The sequence below is a fragment of the Mauremys reevesii genome, linkage group 12, assembly GCF_016161935.1.
Source record: "Mauremys reevesii isolate NIE-2019 linkage group 12, ASM1616193v1, whole genome shotgun sequence".
Taxonomy (NCBI): domain Eukaryota; kingdom Metazoa; phylum Chordata; order Testudines; family Geoemydidae; genus Mauremys; species Mauremys reevesii.
Genome location: NC_052634.1, coordinates 31,326,820 through 31,339,706, shown reverse-complemented (window position 1 = coordinate 31,339,706; position 12,887 = coordinate 31,326,820). Strand labels below are relative to the sequence as shown.

General features: G+C 59.5%; 1 non-coding gene across 1 annotated transcript; it reads right to left on the bottom strand.

Annotated features, from left to right (window-relative positions):
• Nucleotides 1-3,644: 3,644 nt before the first annotated feature.
• On the bottom strand, nt 3,645-3,718 carry TRNAI-AAU. The gene has a single exon. It is a non-coding gene; the product is annotated as a tRNA-Ile (tRNA).
• Between the last annotated feature and the right edge of the window lie 9,169 nt (nt 3,719-12,887).

Below are 12,887 nucleotides of genomic sequence, written 5' to 3'. Positions count from 1 at the left end.
TAAAATTACTCCAAGTAAGGTCAAAGATTTGACAAGAACTCAGGTAGAAATTGCAGGTAGTGGTGGTTGATTTTCACCCCAGAGATGGAAGCTATGGTGACCTGTGGCCTAGGTAAACTATTTTTAGAACCCTGCTCCCTAGTTAAGTGACATTGGACACACTCCTAAAGGACGCCATGATTAAATTGGGCACAACTGTCTTTTACCATTTGGATCCAAAGTTTCATGAAGCACAGAAACAGCTGATTCCTTCAGAGTCATTCCATGCCTATGGGCCCCAATCTGGTTGTCTTGTTGGACAAGAAGCACTTCCGTGCTGGGCAAACGATGGTAGCCAATGAGGGAATGTATCAGATTCAAAGTTCAGATTGCAGGATACTTGAATGCTGAGTCCAGAGTCTCTGGTTTAGTCCAGGCCTGCACAACTCATAAAGCGGCAAGGGCAATATTGCTCCAAAGAAAACAGCTGAGGGTTGAAACCTCCCCGGTCCCATTAACACCCCTGTGCCGCTGAAATACCCCCCAAATGCCACGCAGCCCTCCCAAAACAACCCCCCCAGCACCGCCCGCCCCATGGAAACAAACCCTCCTTCCCCAGCACTGCCCTGCCAAAACAGTGGTATTGCACCTTGGTAATATGTTATAGCAGGCCCCTAAGGTAGTGTAATTAAGGTAAAAGAAAAATGTCCTTTGCTAGAAGTAGAATAAGATCTTCCCCACGTTGTAATCAGTTGCCCTGTTGAATGAATGAGGTGGGACTGAGGAAGGTGTAGAAGGTCAGCCACTGACTCACCACTCGCCTTCTCAGCCCCCACCCCGCTCACCTCCTCAGCCCCCTCCACTGCCGCCGCTCACCCGCCCCACCACTGCCTTCCTGCTCGCCTCCTCAGCCCCCACAGCTCACCTGCCTGCCCGCCCGCCGCCTCAGCCCCCACCCCGCAGCTCACCTGACCCCACTGCCTGCCTGCTCGCCTCCTCAGCCCCCCACGGCTCACCTGCCTACCCGCCCACCGCCTCAGCTCTCCTCCCCCACCGCCAGCTCACCTGACCCCCCACCAATGCCCTCCTGCTCGCCTCCTCAGACCCCCACTCCCCCGGCTCACCTGCTCCCCCGCTCACCTCAGCTCCCCCATCCCCGGCTCGCATATTCACCCCCTGCCACTGCCCTTCCGCTCTCCTCCTCAGCCTCCCACCCCCCCGGGCAGTGATGAGCTGCCAAAATCTTAATAACCGGTTCCCTCCTCACCCCACACCGGGGTCATGGCCCACCCCGCCCGGGACTTCTGCCCCATCCAACCCCGCGTTCCTTGACACCCCCAGGACCCCTACCCCATCCACCCTTCCCTGTCCCCTGACTGCCCCCCGTCACCCCATCCAACCCCTTCTCTCATTCCTGATGGCCCCCCTGGGATCCTTGCCCCATCCAACCACCCCTTCTCCCTGTCCCCTGACCGCCCCTGGAACCCCTGCCCCTGATGGTTCGTGTGGGAAGCCTGGGAGGGCCGAGAAGCAAATGGTGGCTCAGGCCCAGGGAGGCAGAGGGGAGGTGGGTGAGCTGGTGTGGGGAGAGGTTCCCCTGTGCGCCCCCCGGGTTACCTGCTGCGGTGCGGGCGGCCCGCCTGCCCCAGCTCACCTTGTCTCTGTCTCCACCTTGCTGGACCTGAGCATGAAGCCGCCAAACCGCTCCTCTTCCCGCCAAGGCTTCCTGCGCGAACAGCTGATTTGCGGGAAGCAGGGGGGAGGGGGGAAAGTGGGACGGGGCATTCAGGGGGGAGGCAGAGTGGAGGTAAGCTGGGGCCAGCCGCCAGCTCACCTGCTCCCCAGCCACTGCCTGCCTGCTTGTCTCCTCAGGCCCTCTACCCCGCCGCCGGCTCACCTGTCCCCCCACCACTGCCCACCCGCTCACCTCCTCCACCCCCCGCCCTTCCTCACCAGCTATTGTGTCATACAGGAGACCTGTGCTATGTAGGGGGTCAGATTAGATGCTCTAATGGTCTTTTGTGGCCATAAAGTCGACTAATTTCTGAAAAACTGCATGTAGCATTGGGAGCAGCGTCTGATGTTTTCTGGTCTATCCAGCTTCCTTCCTAGAACGAATGTTCCTTGAGTGGGGTGATCCACAGGGAGTAGCTCAAACCTCCACAGATTTGGGGTTCATAGGAATGGAGCAACTCCTTTGATTGTCCAACAGGTACATTCCTAGGGGTTAAAGCAAAGAAACAGTGAAAGTATATGGCAATAAAGATTGTTTTCTGTGTGTTTTAAGGCAGGCATTGGTCCCTTGGAAGGGAGGTGGAAGGATGCCATATCTTATACTAACATGCCAACTTTTCCTAAACTTAAGGCTGGATCAGTGGGCCCGTAGCGGTCAGGCCGAAAAATCAAAAGCCATCCTCCCCAGGCCCACAGCCACCCAGGGGCTCCTCTGCACCATCTGGCCTCCACGAGTGCCTCACTCTGACCAGCTGAACCAGGAAAGCCACGGGAAGCTTCTCAAGGTCTTTCCCTGGTGTGGGCTTGGATGCGAAAAGCACCTGGCCGTTCATCAGCTGTTGCAAGAAGTGTGCAGAGTAGGAGTAGCGATGGGGCTGTACCTTTCCACAGCATCTCAATTTGGGCAGCTTTCCATTCCCCTTTTCTGTTTAATGTCCCTCCCATGGGTTTCACTTGCGGAGCTGTATGACTCTGGCAGGGTGGCCATTTAGAAATCTTTTCCTTGCTTTTCTTTCTTCGCCTGGCCCCAGCGTTAGGACCGTTTGGGTGTTTCAGTGTGTGTGTTTTCCCATTTGGAGGCATTTGGAAGTTTGGAAGGGGAGCCGAAAGAGGAGTCTTTTTCACAAGAAAGTTGGCTTTCTGCACTGGTAGGGCCCTTGGCCGTAAAGCTTAGCTCCGTCAGTGCGTCTGCATGGGGTTCCTCCAGTGCCTCAAGAGCCCGTGCTAAACTCTCGGTGTGGGCGTTTGGCTTCCGCCAGTCAGAGTGCCGTGCCTGCGTCTTCCCAGGGCCGGCTCCCGTGAGGCGCGCATAAATTGGGAGGAAAGGGGTAGAAGAGAAAGCAAGTGAAGCTGACTTCGAGTGGTGGTGCCCCTGGGTGGAGTGGTCCTCCTGCTCCTTCCTGTCGGAGGGGTGGGCTTGGGGGGTCTGGCTGAGGGTGGTGGGAGGATGGTGTCCAGGGAAGTCCCAAAGGTCACCCTGCGCCGGCGGAGTGTGAAGCCTCTCCCCTAGGTTGGGGTGCCGAGAATTAAGCCTTCCTCTGTGGCTTGGGCTGGGGAGCGTGATCCGGCATCGGGTCCATTTGGGTGGAGCTGGCGGCCGGCAAGAATTCGGGCCATCAGGTCAACCCTCTGTGGAAATGGGGGTGAGCCGGCAGGCCTGCGATTTTGGCTTCGCAGGCGGGCAGCTCAAGCCTGGCCTCCTGTGAGCCTGGAAGGCAGCCGGCCGGGCTCACCCGTCTCCAAGTTCCTTTCAGGCAGCAGGTGGAGCGAGGAGCCCAGGGAGGGGAGCCCAAGGAGGTGTCAGGAGCTTGGTCCTGCCCCGGCGCCTGCGCCCAGCAGGGCTCTTGCCCGCTCCCGGCCCACCTGGTTTTGGCCTCTGCCACCCCTAGCAGTCAGCCAAAAGAACATAAGTCACCCTTTCCCTCCCGCAGTGGCCAGCATGGGGCTTGAACCCATGACTTTGGTGTTATTAGCACCACGCTCTAACGAACTGAGCTAACCAGCCAATGCCAAGCCCTCTCTTGCCTGACCCTTTTGGAAGGAGTCACTGGCTGGCGCCGGGAACGATGTGGCCTCCGTTATCGAATGGATGGATCGAGATGCCACCTGCCAAGGTAGGGGAATTAGCTCAAGTGGTAGAGCGCTCGCTTTGCATGCGCGAGGCAGCGGGGATCAATGCCTGCTTTCTCCAGCAGCACGGCAACTGCGGGACCTTCTCTTGCCCTTCTTTTAGAAGCCATGGACAGTCAGCTGGCTCAGCTCCTCCAGTGGCCTCCATCCCTCTCCCCGCTTGGCCTCCCAAAAATCCAGCCCTTGCGGAGCACAAAGCTCCTCCTCCCTGGCCCTTCTCCCCCTTGCCCACAGCCACCCAGGGGCTCCTCTGCACCATCTTGCCTGAGCCGGTGGAAGTGGAGCCTGGAACTGAGCTGATGCACTGAGGGTTATTTGCACTGTGCGCTTCACACAGAGGTAAAAACACGGGGCACAGATCTTTGAGCACAACCCTCGTCCTGAGGAATGGGGCGGGGGCTGCATAAAGAGAGACCGGCTCTCCCTGGCAGCGCTACAGTGGCTCTTCAGAGGGGCAGTCCCACGGCCAGTTAGTTCCAGAGTTTTGCCAGCCTCCTTTCCTTGGCTGACCTGGCTCCCCTCTCTCTAGGGGAACTGGCAGCCCCAAACTTCCCAGAAACCATCATAGTGAGGCCAACCTGAGCACAGACACCTGCTCAGCACCCCGGGGTTCAGCCCTGAACTCCCGCAATCAGCTACACTCAGCTGCCCACCCAACAAGCGTTACACGCAGGAGCCTTCGTGCCCCATGTGTTCAGGTCCCTCCCAGCGCCAGCTTCAAACTCCGCTGCTCAGTTCTAAGCTTTGGCCACAGGGGGCAGCCTGGAGCTCAGCCAATGCCTCTGGTTACTGGTTGCGTTTCCCGCTCCTCGTGGCAGGTTCACACCCCGCAGGCAGATCTCTGAATCGGAGCCGAACCATTCCCCAAATCCAGCGCTTTAGCAGCAGCTTTGCTAGGAAAGTGCTGACGTCCCCAAGTAAAGTAAGAGCCAGAGCGCTGTGTCCAGGAGCTTCTATTGGGCCCCTCACCGTGGTGTCTGTCAGGCGCAAGGAGAAACCAGGGAAATGTTTTCATGGCGTTTAAGGGCAGAAGGGGCCATTAGCTCAGCTAGTCTGACCCCCGAATAACACAGAATTACACCATGACACGTATTGATCCCACAGACCTTAGATAGATCAAAGCGTTTCAGCTCTCAGGAAGGAGGCTAAACTGGGTGCCAGAGGCAGCGAACAAGGGGCCCCCAAGGCAATGGCAGGGAAGTGACGAGGTGAAATATGCCCAGATGATCCCAGCAGGTGACCCACCCCCATGCTACAGAGGTGGGAGTCCCTGTTCCTCCTGCCCTTAAGAATCTCTGGTGGTAAGTGGGTCCCCCCAGTTCCCCAGATAAGAATCCTCCATGTGGTTTCCCTGGCTTCACCTCCAGATAATAACATTGTGTGGAGGGAGTGGGAGGAAGGTTGTCTGGCAGATATGTAAAGGGGGACTGTGTCTCCCTGTCTGGCCCAGGCTCCTTGGAGGAAGTGATCTCAGTGTGTCTGGCTGTCTCCATTCCTCCCACCCATAAGAATCCCTGGTGTGTGGGTGCACCCTAGACCATTAAGGACCTCTGGTGGGAGGGTTTCTCTCTCACCCTAGTCAGGATCTCTTGGGCGTGGCTTTAATAAAAGAGACTTTGACTCACCCATGCTGGGCTGCCATCATGGGACAGACCAGGTCCTTCTGTGGAGGGTTTGCATCCCTCCAAGGACGTGATCTCAGTGTGTGTGGGTGTCCCTGTCCCTTCAACCCTTAAAAATCCCTGGTGTGTGGGTGCACTGGGCCCCATTACAATCCCCTCTGTCTTACCCCCCATGAGGTATCTGGTGGATGTGGGGGTTCTCCATGCTACTGGGGGTGTCTGGTGCCCCTGTCCCTCCTGGTTAATAGTGGAGTGTGTGGGTGTCCCCCAGCTCGTTAAGGATCCGTGTTGTGTGGATGCCCCTGTTCTTCTCATTAAGAATGGTGCAATGGAGCATATGGGTGTGTCCCCCACCCCATGAACTAGCTCCCGTGTGTGGTTCCCCTGCCCACATCCAGGCTCTGTGGTGTGTGGGTGTCGCTGTTCCTCTTTTCAAGATCTGTGTTGCTTGGGTGTGTCCCTCCCCCCAAGTCAGATTCCCCAGCGTGTGGGTGCTCCCATCCCCCCAGCCAGGCTCTGCGGGGGGGGGGGCTGTCTAAAAAGAGACTGTGTCTCACTGTCTTGCCCAGGCTACGCTGCAGGGGCTATTCACAGGTGCGATCCCACTACTGATCAGCAGAGGAGTTTTGACCTGCTCCATTTCCAACCTGGGCCGGTTCACCTCTCCTTAGGCAACCTGGGGACCCCAAGCTTCTCTGGGATCACCATAAGGATGCTGAACTTAATGCAGACACCCGATCGGCACAGCCCCCTGCAGCCCAGAACTCCTGAGCTCAAGCGATCCACCGGCCTCAGCCTCCCCAGGAGCTGGGATCACAGGCACCAGCCACGGAGCCCATCTTATTTTGTGGCCTGGCAGCTGGAGCTTTAAACTCTGCTTGGGAGCTCTGTGCCTTGGCCAGACGGGTACAGCCTGGAACTGGGAAATGCTCCTTCTCCCCTCGCCCCCATCTCATGTCGAGCTGCAGGCGCCGCTGTCCTCCCAGGTAAGATCCCGGATGTTTCGGTGCCCCCTTTCCCCGCCCAGGTGTCTGGGTACCTCTGCCCCCCAGACAGAATCCTGGATGTGTGGGTGTCCGTCCCTCTGCAGAGGATCCCGGAGTGTGGATGCCCTTGTCCCCCACCACAACATCCTGGGTGTGTGGGTGCCACTCTCCCCCCCAGTAGATCTCTGGTGGGTGGGTCCCCAGGGTGTGAGTGCTCCCATCCCCCGATACAGGCTGGGGACGGGGTATAACTGGCTCTCCCTGTCCTGCCCAGGCAGTGCTACAGCAGCTGTTCACAGGGGCAGCAACCCCACTGTCAGCCTGCAGCTTTAACCTGCTCCAGGGGTGACCTGCTTCACCCTCCTGTGGGAGCCTGGGGATCCCGAACTGCCCAGAATCACCTGATTGATGCCGCACTTAGCACAGACACCAGCTCAGCCTGGCAGGGAGCTGCCCTGAGCCCTGACAACCAGCTTCCCTCCGCCTCCTGCTGCACAGTGAGGATCCCACGCGAGAGGCTTCGTGCCCAGTTTGCTCAGGAGCGTCCCAGGCTCCAGCTGTAAACTCTGCTGGTCAGTTCTGATCTTTGGCCACACGGGGGCGGCACTAACGGTCCCATCTAAACGCTGTTTGTGTTCGACCCTTCGGATCGCAGATTGTAACCCGCGGGCAGATCTCTGAGTGCAGCCAGATCCCTCCCCAAACTGAACATTGAAGCAGCAGCTCCCGTTGGAAAGATCAGGATTTTTGCCTTTAAAAACAAGGAAAATGTCTACAGCGAGAGACTGAAGAAGCTCAATTGATTTCATTGACTCCATGAATGTTCCTCTGTGTCCCCCTAGGAGTCATGCCCCACTTTTTGGGAACCACTGAACCCTACTCGCTAAGCAGGGGCTAGTGATGCCAAAGCCCAGGGAAAGGGAGAACAAGTGCGGGCCCCCCAGCACTGGAGCCATGTGAAGGGGCTGCAGGAGAGGGGCAATGGCTGGTGGCCCAGGGAGTTAAGGGCAAAGGGGGCACAGGAGGGGGCAGGAGTTAGGGGTGAAGGAGGTGCAAGGGTTGGGAGCACAGGAGCTAGCAGTAAAGGGGGAGTGGGGATCGTCCAGGGGCAATGGGGAAGTGCCAAAGTACAAGCTTTGCCCAGGGCACCATTTCCCCTAATGCTGGTCTGAGCAAACAATTGGAAATGACCCTTCAGTGAGACCAGAACCATCGTGTAGAAAAGCTCCTTTGTTAAGTGGTGGTGGCTGAGGGCTTAGGGAGATGGGTTAGAAAGCAACAGGCATTTGTCTGTGGAGGTTTGATTCTTGCCTGCTAGGCAAGGCTGGTGTGTGGCGTCTCCATGGCTGTACTTCCAGTGTCTGATCTGCCACAGGGAGCCAAGTCTAGACATATTCAGAGGCTCTATGCCAGGGTTTCTCAAACTTCCTTTAACTGCAACCCCTTTCTACCAAAAAAACCCCAACTTACTACCTGACCCTAGAAAGACGCACCAAGCCCCTCTACACTGAGCACAGGCAGAGGAGACAAAGCCTGAGCCCTGCCCCAGTTAGGGGAGGGCAAAACCAGAGTTTGAGGGATTCAGCCCCAGGCACCAACAAGTCTAATGGCAGCCCTGGCAACCCCATTAAAACAGGGTTATGACCCACTTTGGGGTCCTGCCCCACAGCTTGAGAACCACTGCTCTATGCTGATGGGAGAGAGTTTTCCTGGGGGTGTAGTTAATCCACTTCCCCAGGAGGTGGCAGCTATGTCAGTGGGAGAAGCTATATCGGTGGGTGTGCAAGCTGTGGTGTTTGCCACATTTAAGAAGTTTAATCAAACCCCATTTTTAAAACCTCATGTGGTCTGGGAATGGCAAAGGACCTCGATGAAGCAGGGTCTGTCCTTCAAAGTGCTGGAGATCATGATTCCATAGTTCTGTTGTCATGGGGATATTGCTCAGTGTTAGAGTGCTTGACTGCAGTTCAAATAGTCCTCAGTTCAAACCTGCGTGTTCTCTTATAACCCTCTTTCTTTTTTTAAAAAAAAAGGAAAACATTTTCATTTCCATTCTCCATTATGTTCAGGGGCTCCTCTATACAGGAGTGCTTGATATGAATGTAAACACTCAACATTTCGCTGTCCAAATGCATAAAAACCTAGCAAAGCTGTCCATCAGCTGAAATCGGTTTCAATCCTCAAAGTGTCAAATTATGTTTTCATCAGTTAAACAAAGGTATCATATGAATGTACATTTGCAGATACCTCTTCTCCAGGAGCTATGTTGTGCAGAAGAACAAGAGCCACATCCAGCTGCAGTTCAGGAATCTGATGACCAAAGAGCCAATAAATGTTCTGAGGGCTGAAGAAAAATGCCTTCTAGTGAGCTATTGAACGAGCTCAACCTGTTTCGCTTATCAAAAGAAGATTGAAAGGTGACTTCATTGAAGTGTTGAAGGGCCTTCATGGAGAGAAAAGATTGGGTATTAAAGGGCTCTTGAATCTAGGAGAGAAAGGCATAACAAGACCCAGTGGCTGGAAGGTGAAAAGAGACAAATTCATATTACAACTAAGGCACAAATATTCAACAGCGAGGATGATTCACCACAGGAACAATCTACCAAGGAAAGTGGTGGATTCGCCATCTCCTGATGTCATTTAATGAAGACTAGATGCCTTTCTGGAATGTGTTTGCCCCAAAAGTAGCTCTTGTGTCATACAGGAGGCCTGTGATATGCAGGGGGGTCAGATTAGATGCTCTAATGGTCTCTTCTGGTCATAAAGTCGACTAATTTCTGAAAAACTGAGTGTAGCATTGGGAGCAGCGTCTGATGTTTTCCTGTCTAGCTGGCTTGCTGCCTAGAACGAACGCTCCTTGAGTGGGGTGATCCACAGGGAGTAGCTCAAACCTCCAAAGTGCCTGGCCAGGGGCAGGACATTAGCACAGCAAGGGAGGGGTGTGGCACTGACATCACAAAGGCCTTTTGCAGGACCTCAGACTATTGGTCAAAGGTGGTGGGGAGGTGGTGACCTCACAGAGAGATGCTGACATCAGCCAGGCAGGACAGGGGCGAGGGGCCAGGGAAACCTCAGAGACCCCTGTGGCTTTGCTTCAGCAAGTCTCCTTCTCCAGGTCTCTCTTTGAGGACTGAGGGAGTATTCGGGTTCATGGACGTGAGCGCCAGGAGGAACCTCTTTCGAGTTTTCTCCTTCCCTTTTAGGGAGTTTACTAGAGACCAGCCGTCCCTGTTTAGAAGGTAAGAGCCTCCTCGAGGTTTGAAACCTGTTCAGTCTGATCCATCTGGAGACAGTTGAATTCTAGGCATGGAAAACACGAGCTTAAGGAGGCAGAATTTTATTCCGTACCTGGGATTTTGTCCCTTAAAATCACTGGGGACATTAGGGTTTGTTCTTTTTGTTTCACCTTTTCCTCCATCCCTCCCTCCCTCCTTTCTCTTCGTCTCTTGCTTCTTTTGTCCTTTCTCCTGTTCCCCTCCCAAAACCAGGAGCAGTGTCGGGCATGGGCGGCAGGTTATATATTTGTGTGGGGCCCGGGCCCCAGCAATATTCAGGGCTGGGTGCCCTGCTCCAGCAATAGTTGGAGCTGGGTCTCTTCCCGCCCCCCGGTCCTGCCTGGATCGGCCCCGGCCACCGCAGGTCTCCCCCCGCCGCCGCGACCCTGCCTGGAGCAGGTCCCAGCCCCCGCCTGCCACCCCCCCTCCGTGTGTTCCCCCCCCCCCGCCGCGTTGTGTTGCGTCCCTGCCTGACAGAACGCAGTGCGCCTCTCCCCTGCCTGCTGCCCGGAGGGCTCCCAGCAGATTTGCTGTCTGCTGCCGCAGGGTCCTAGTGCCTGCCCACCGCCAGTACTGGCAAGGCAGGCTGCCCTTACCCTGAGCCTCTCCAACCCCAGAGAGGGGGAGAGGGGGATGGGCGGCGCTGGGGAGGAGCTCTGGGGGTGTTGGGGGCGGGGTCAGAGAGGGGAGGGCGGCACTGGAGGAGGGGGAGCTCGGGGGTGTTTGGGGTGGGGGCAGAAGAGGGGACGGGCGGCACTGGGGAGGGGAGCTGGGGGTGTTTGGGGCGGGGGCAGAAGAGGGGACGGGCGGCACTGGGGAGGGGAGCTCGGGGGTTGGGGCAGGGTCAGAGAGGGGAGGGGCAGCACTGGGGAGGGGAGCTCGGGGGTGTTTGGGGCAGGGGCAGAGAGGGGAGGGCGGCGCTGGGGAGGGGAGCTCAGGGGGTGTTTGGGGCGGGGCAGAGAGGGGATGGGCGGCATTGGGGAGGGGAGCTCAGGGGGTGTTTGGGGCGGGGCAGAGAGGGGATGGGCGGCATTGGGGAGGGGAGCTCAGGGGCTGTTTGGGGCGGGGCAGAGAGGGGATGGGCGGCAGTGGGAGGGAGCTCAGGAGGGGTTGGGGCGGGGAGGAGGGGATGGGCGGCACTGGGGAGGGGAGCTTGGGGTGTTGGGGACAGGGGCAGAGAGGGGATGGGCGGCACTGGGGAGGGGAGCTTGGGGGGTGTTGGGGACGGGGCAGAGAGGGGATGGGCGGCACTGGGGAGGGGAGCTCGGGGTTGGGGCGGAGCAGAGAGGGGATGGGCGGCATTGGGGAGGGGAGCTCGGGGTGTTGGGGCGGGGTCAGAGAGGGGATGGGCGGCACTGGGGAGGGGAGCTCGGGGGTTCGGGGCGGGGCAGAGAGGGGATGGGCGGCACTGGGGAGGAGCTCAGGGGTTGGGGGCGGGGCAGAGGGGATGGGCGGCACTGGGGAGGAGCTCAGGGGTGGTTGGGGCGGGGCAGAGAGGGGATGGGCGGCATTGGGGAGGGGAGCTCAGGGGGTTGGGGCGGGGCAGAGAGGGGAGGGGCGGCACTGGGGAGGAGCTCAGGGGTTGGGGGCGGGGCAGAGAGGGGATGGGCGGCAGTGGGAGGGGAGCTCAGGGGTTGGGGGCGGGGCAGAGAGGGGATGGGCGGCACTTGGGGAGGAGCTCAGGGGTTGGGGCAGGGGGCAGAGAGGGGATGGGCGGCACTGGGGTGGGGAGCTCTGGGGTTGGTGGCGGGGCAGAGAGGGGAGGGGCGGCACTGGGGAGGGGAGCTCAGGGGATGGGCGGCATTGGGGAGGGGAGCTCGGGGGTGGTTGGGGCGGGGCAGAGAGGGGATGGGCGGCATAGGGAGGGGAGCTCAGGGGGTTGGGGGCGGGGCAGAGAGGGGAGGCGGCACTGGGGAGGGGAGCTCAGGGGTTGGGGCGGGGCAGAGAGGGGATGGGCGGCAGTGGGGAGGGGAGCTCAGGGGTTGGGGGCGGGGCAGAGAGGGGATGGGCGGCACTTGGGGAGGGGAGCTCAGGGGTTGGGGCGGGGGCAGAGAGGGGATGGGCGGCACTGGGGTGGGGAGCTCTGGGGTTGGGGCGGGGCAGAGAGGGGAGGGGCGGCACTGGGGAGGGGAGCTGGGGATGGGCGGCATTGGGGAGGGGAGCTCGGGGGTGGTTGGGGCGGGGCAGAGAGGGGATGGGCGGCAGTGGGGAGGAGCTCAGGGGGTTGGGGGCGGGGCAGACAGGGGAGGGCGGCACTGGGGGAGGAGCTCAGGGGTTGGGGCAGGGCAGAGAGGGGAGGGGCGGCACTGGGGAGGGGAGCTCAGGGGTTGGGGCGGGGGCAGAGAGGGATGGGCGGCACTGGGGAGGGAGCTCAGGGGTTGGGGGCGGGGCAGAGAGGGGAGGGGCGGCAGTGGGGAGGGGAGCTCAGGGGTTGGGGGCAGGGGAGGGGATGGGCGGCAGTGGGGAGGGGAGCTCAGGGGTTGGGGGCGGGGCAGAGAGGGGAGGGGCGGCAGTGGGGAGGGAGCTCAGGGGTTGGGGGCGGGGCAGGAGGGGATGGGCGGCATTGGGGAGGGGAGCTCGGGGGTTGGGGGCGGGGCAGAGAGGGGATGGGCGGCACTGGGGAGGGGAGCTCGGGGTGTTGGGGGCGGGGGCAGAGAGGGGAGGGGCGGCAGTGGGGAGGAGCTCAGGGGTTGGGGGCGGGGCAGAGAGGGGATGGGCGGCAGTGGGGAGGGAGCTCAGGGGTTGGGGGCGGGGCAGAGAGGGGAGGGGCGGCAGTGGGGAGGGGAGCTCAGGGGTTGGGGGCGGGGCAGAGAGGGGGATGGGCGGCAGTGGGGGAGGGGGAGCTCGGGGGGGTGTGTGGGCTGCGCAGGAGCCGCCTCGCGAACGCTTCAAGGCCACGTGACGCCCTCTCGGAAACTCCGCCTCCCGAGACAGCCAATAGGAAGAAGAGGCAGAGCCCTGACCAATGGGAGCGCGAGAAGAAACCTTCCCCGCCCAGTTCCAGTGTGAGGTTGGGGGCTGCAGTGACCAGAGCCCCAGCAGGGTGCATCGGGGCTGCAGTGACCAGAGCCCCAGCAGGGTGCATCGGGGCTGCAGTGACCAGACCCCCAGCAGGGTGCAGCGGGGCTGCAGTGACCAGTGCCCCAGCAGGGTGCATCGGG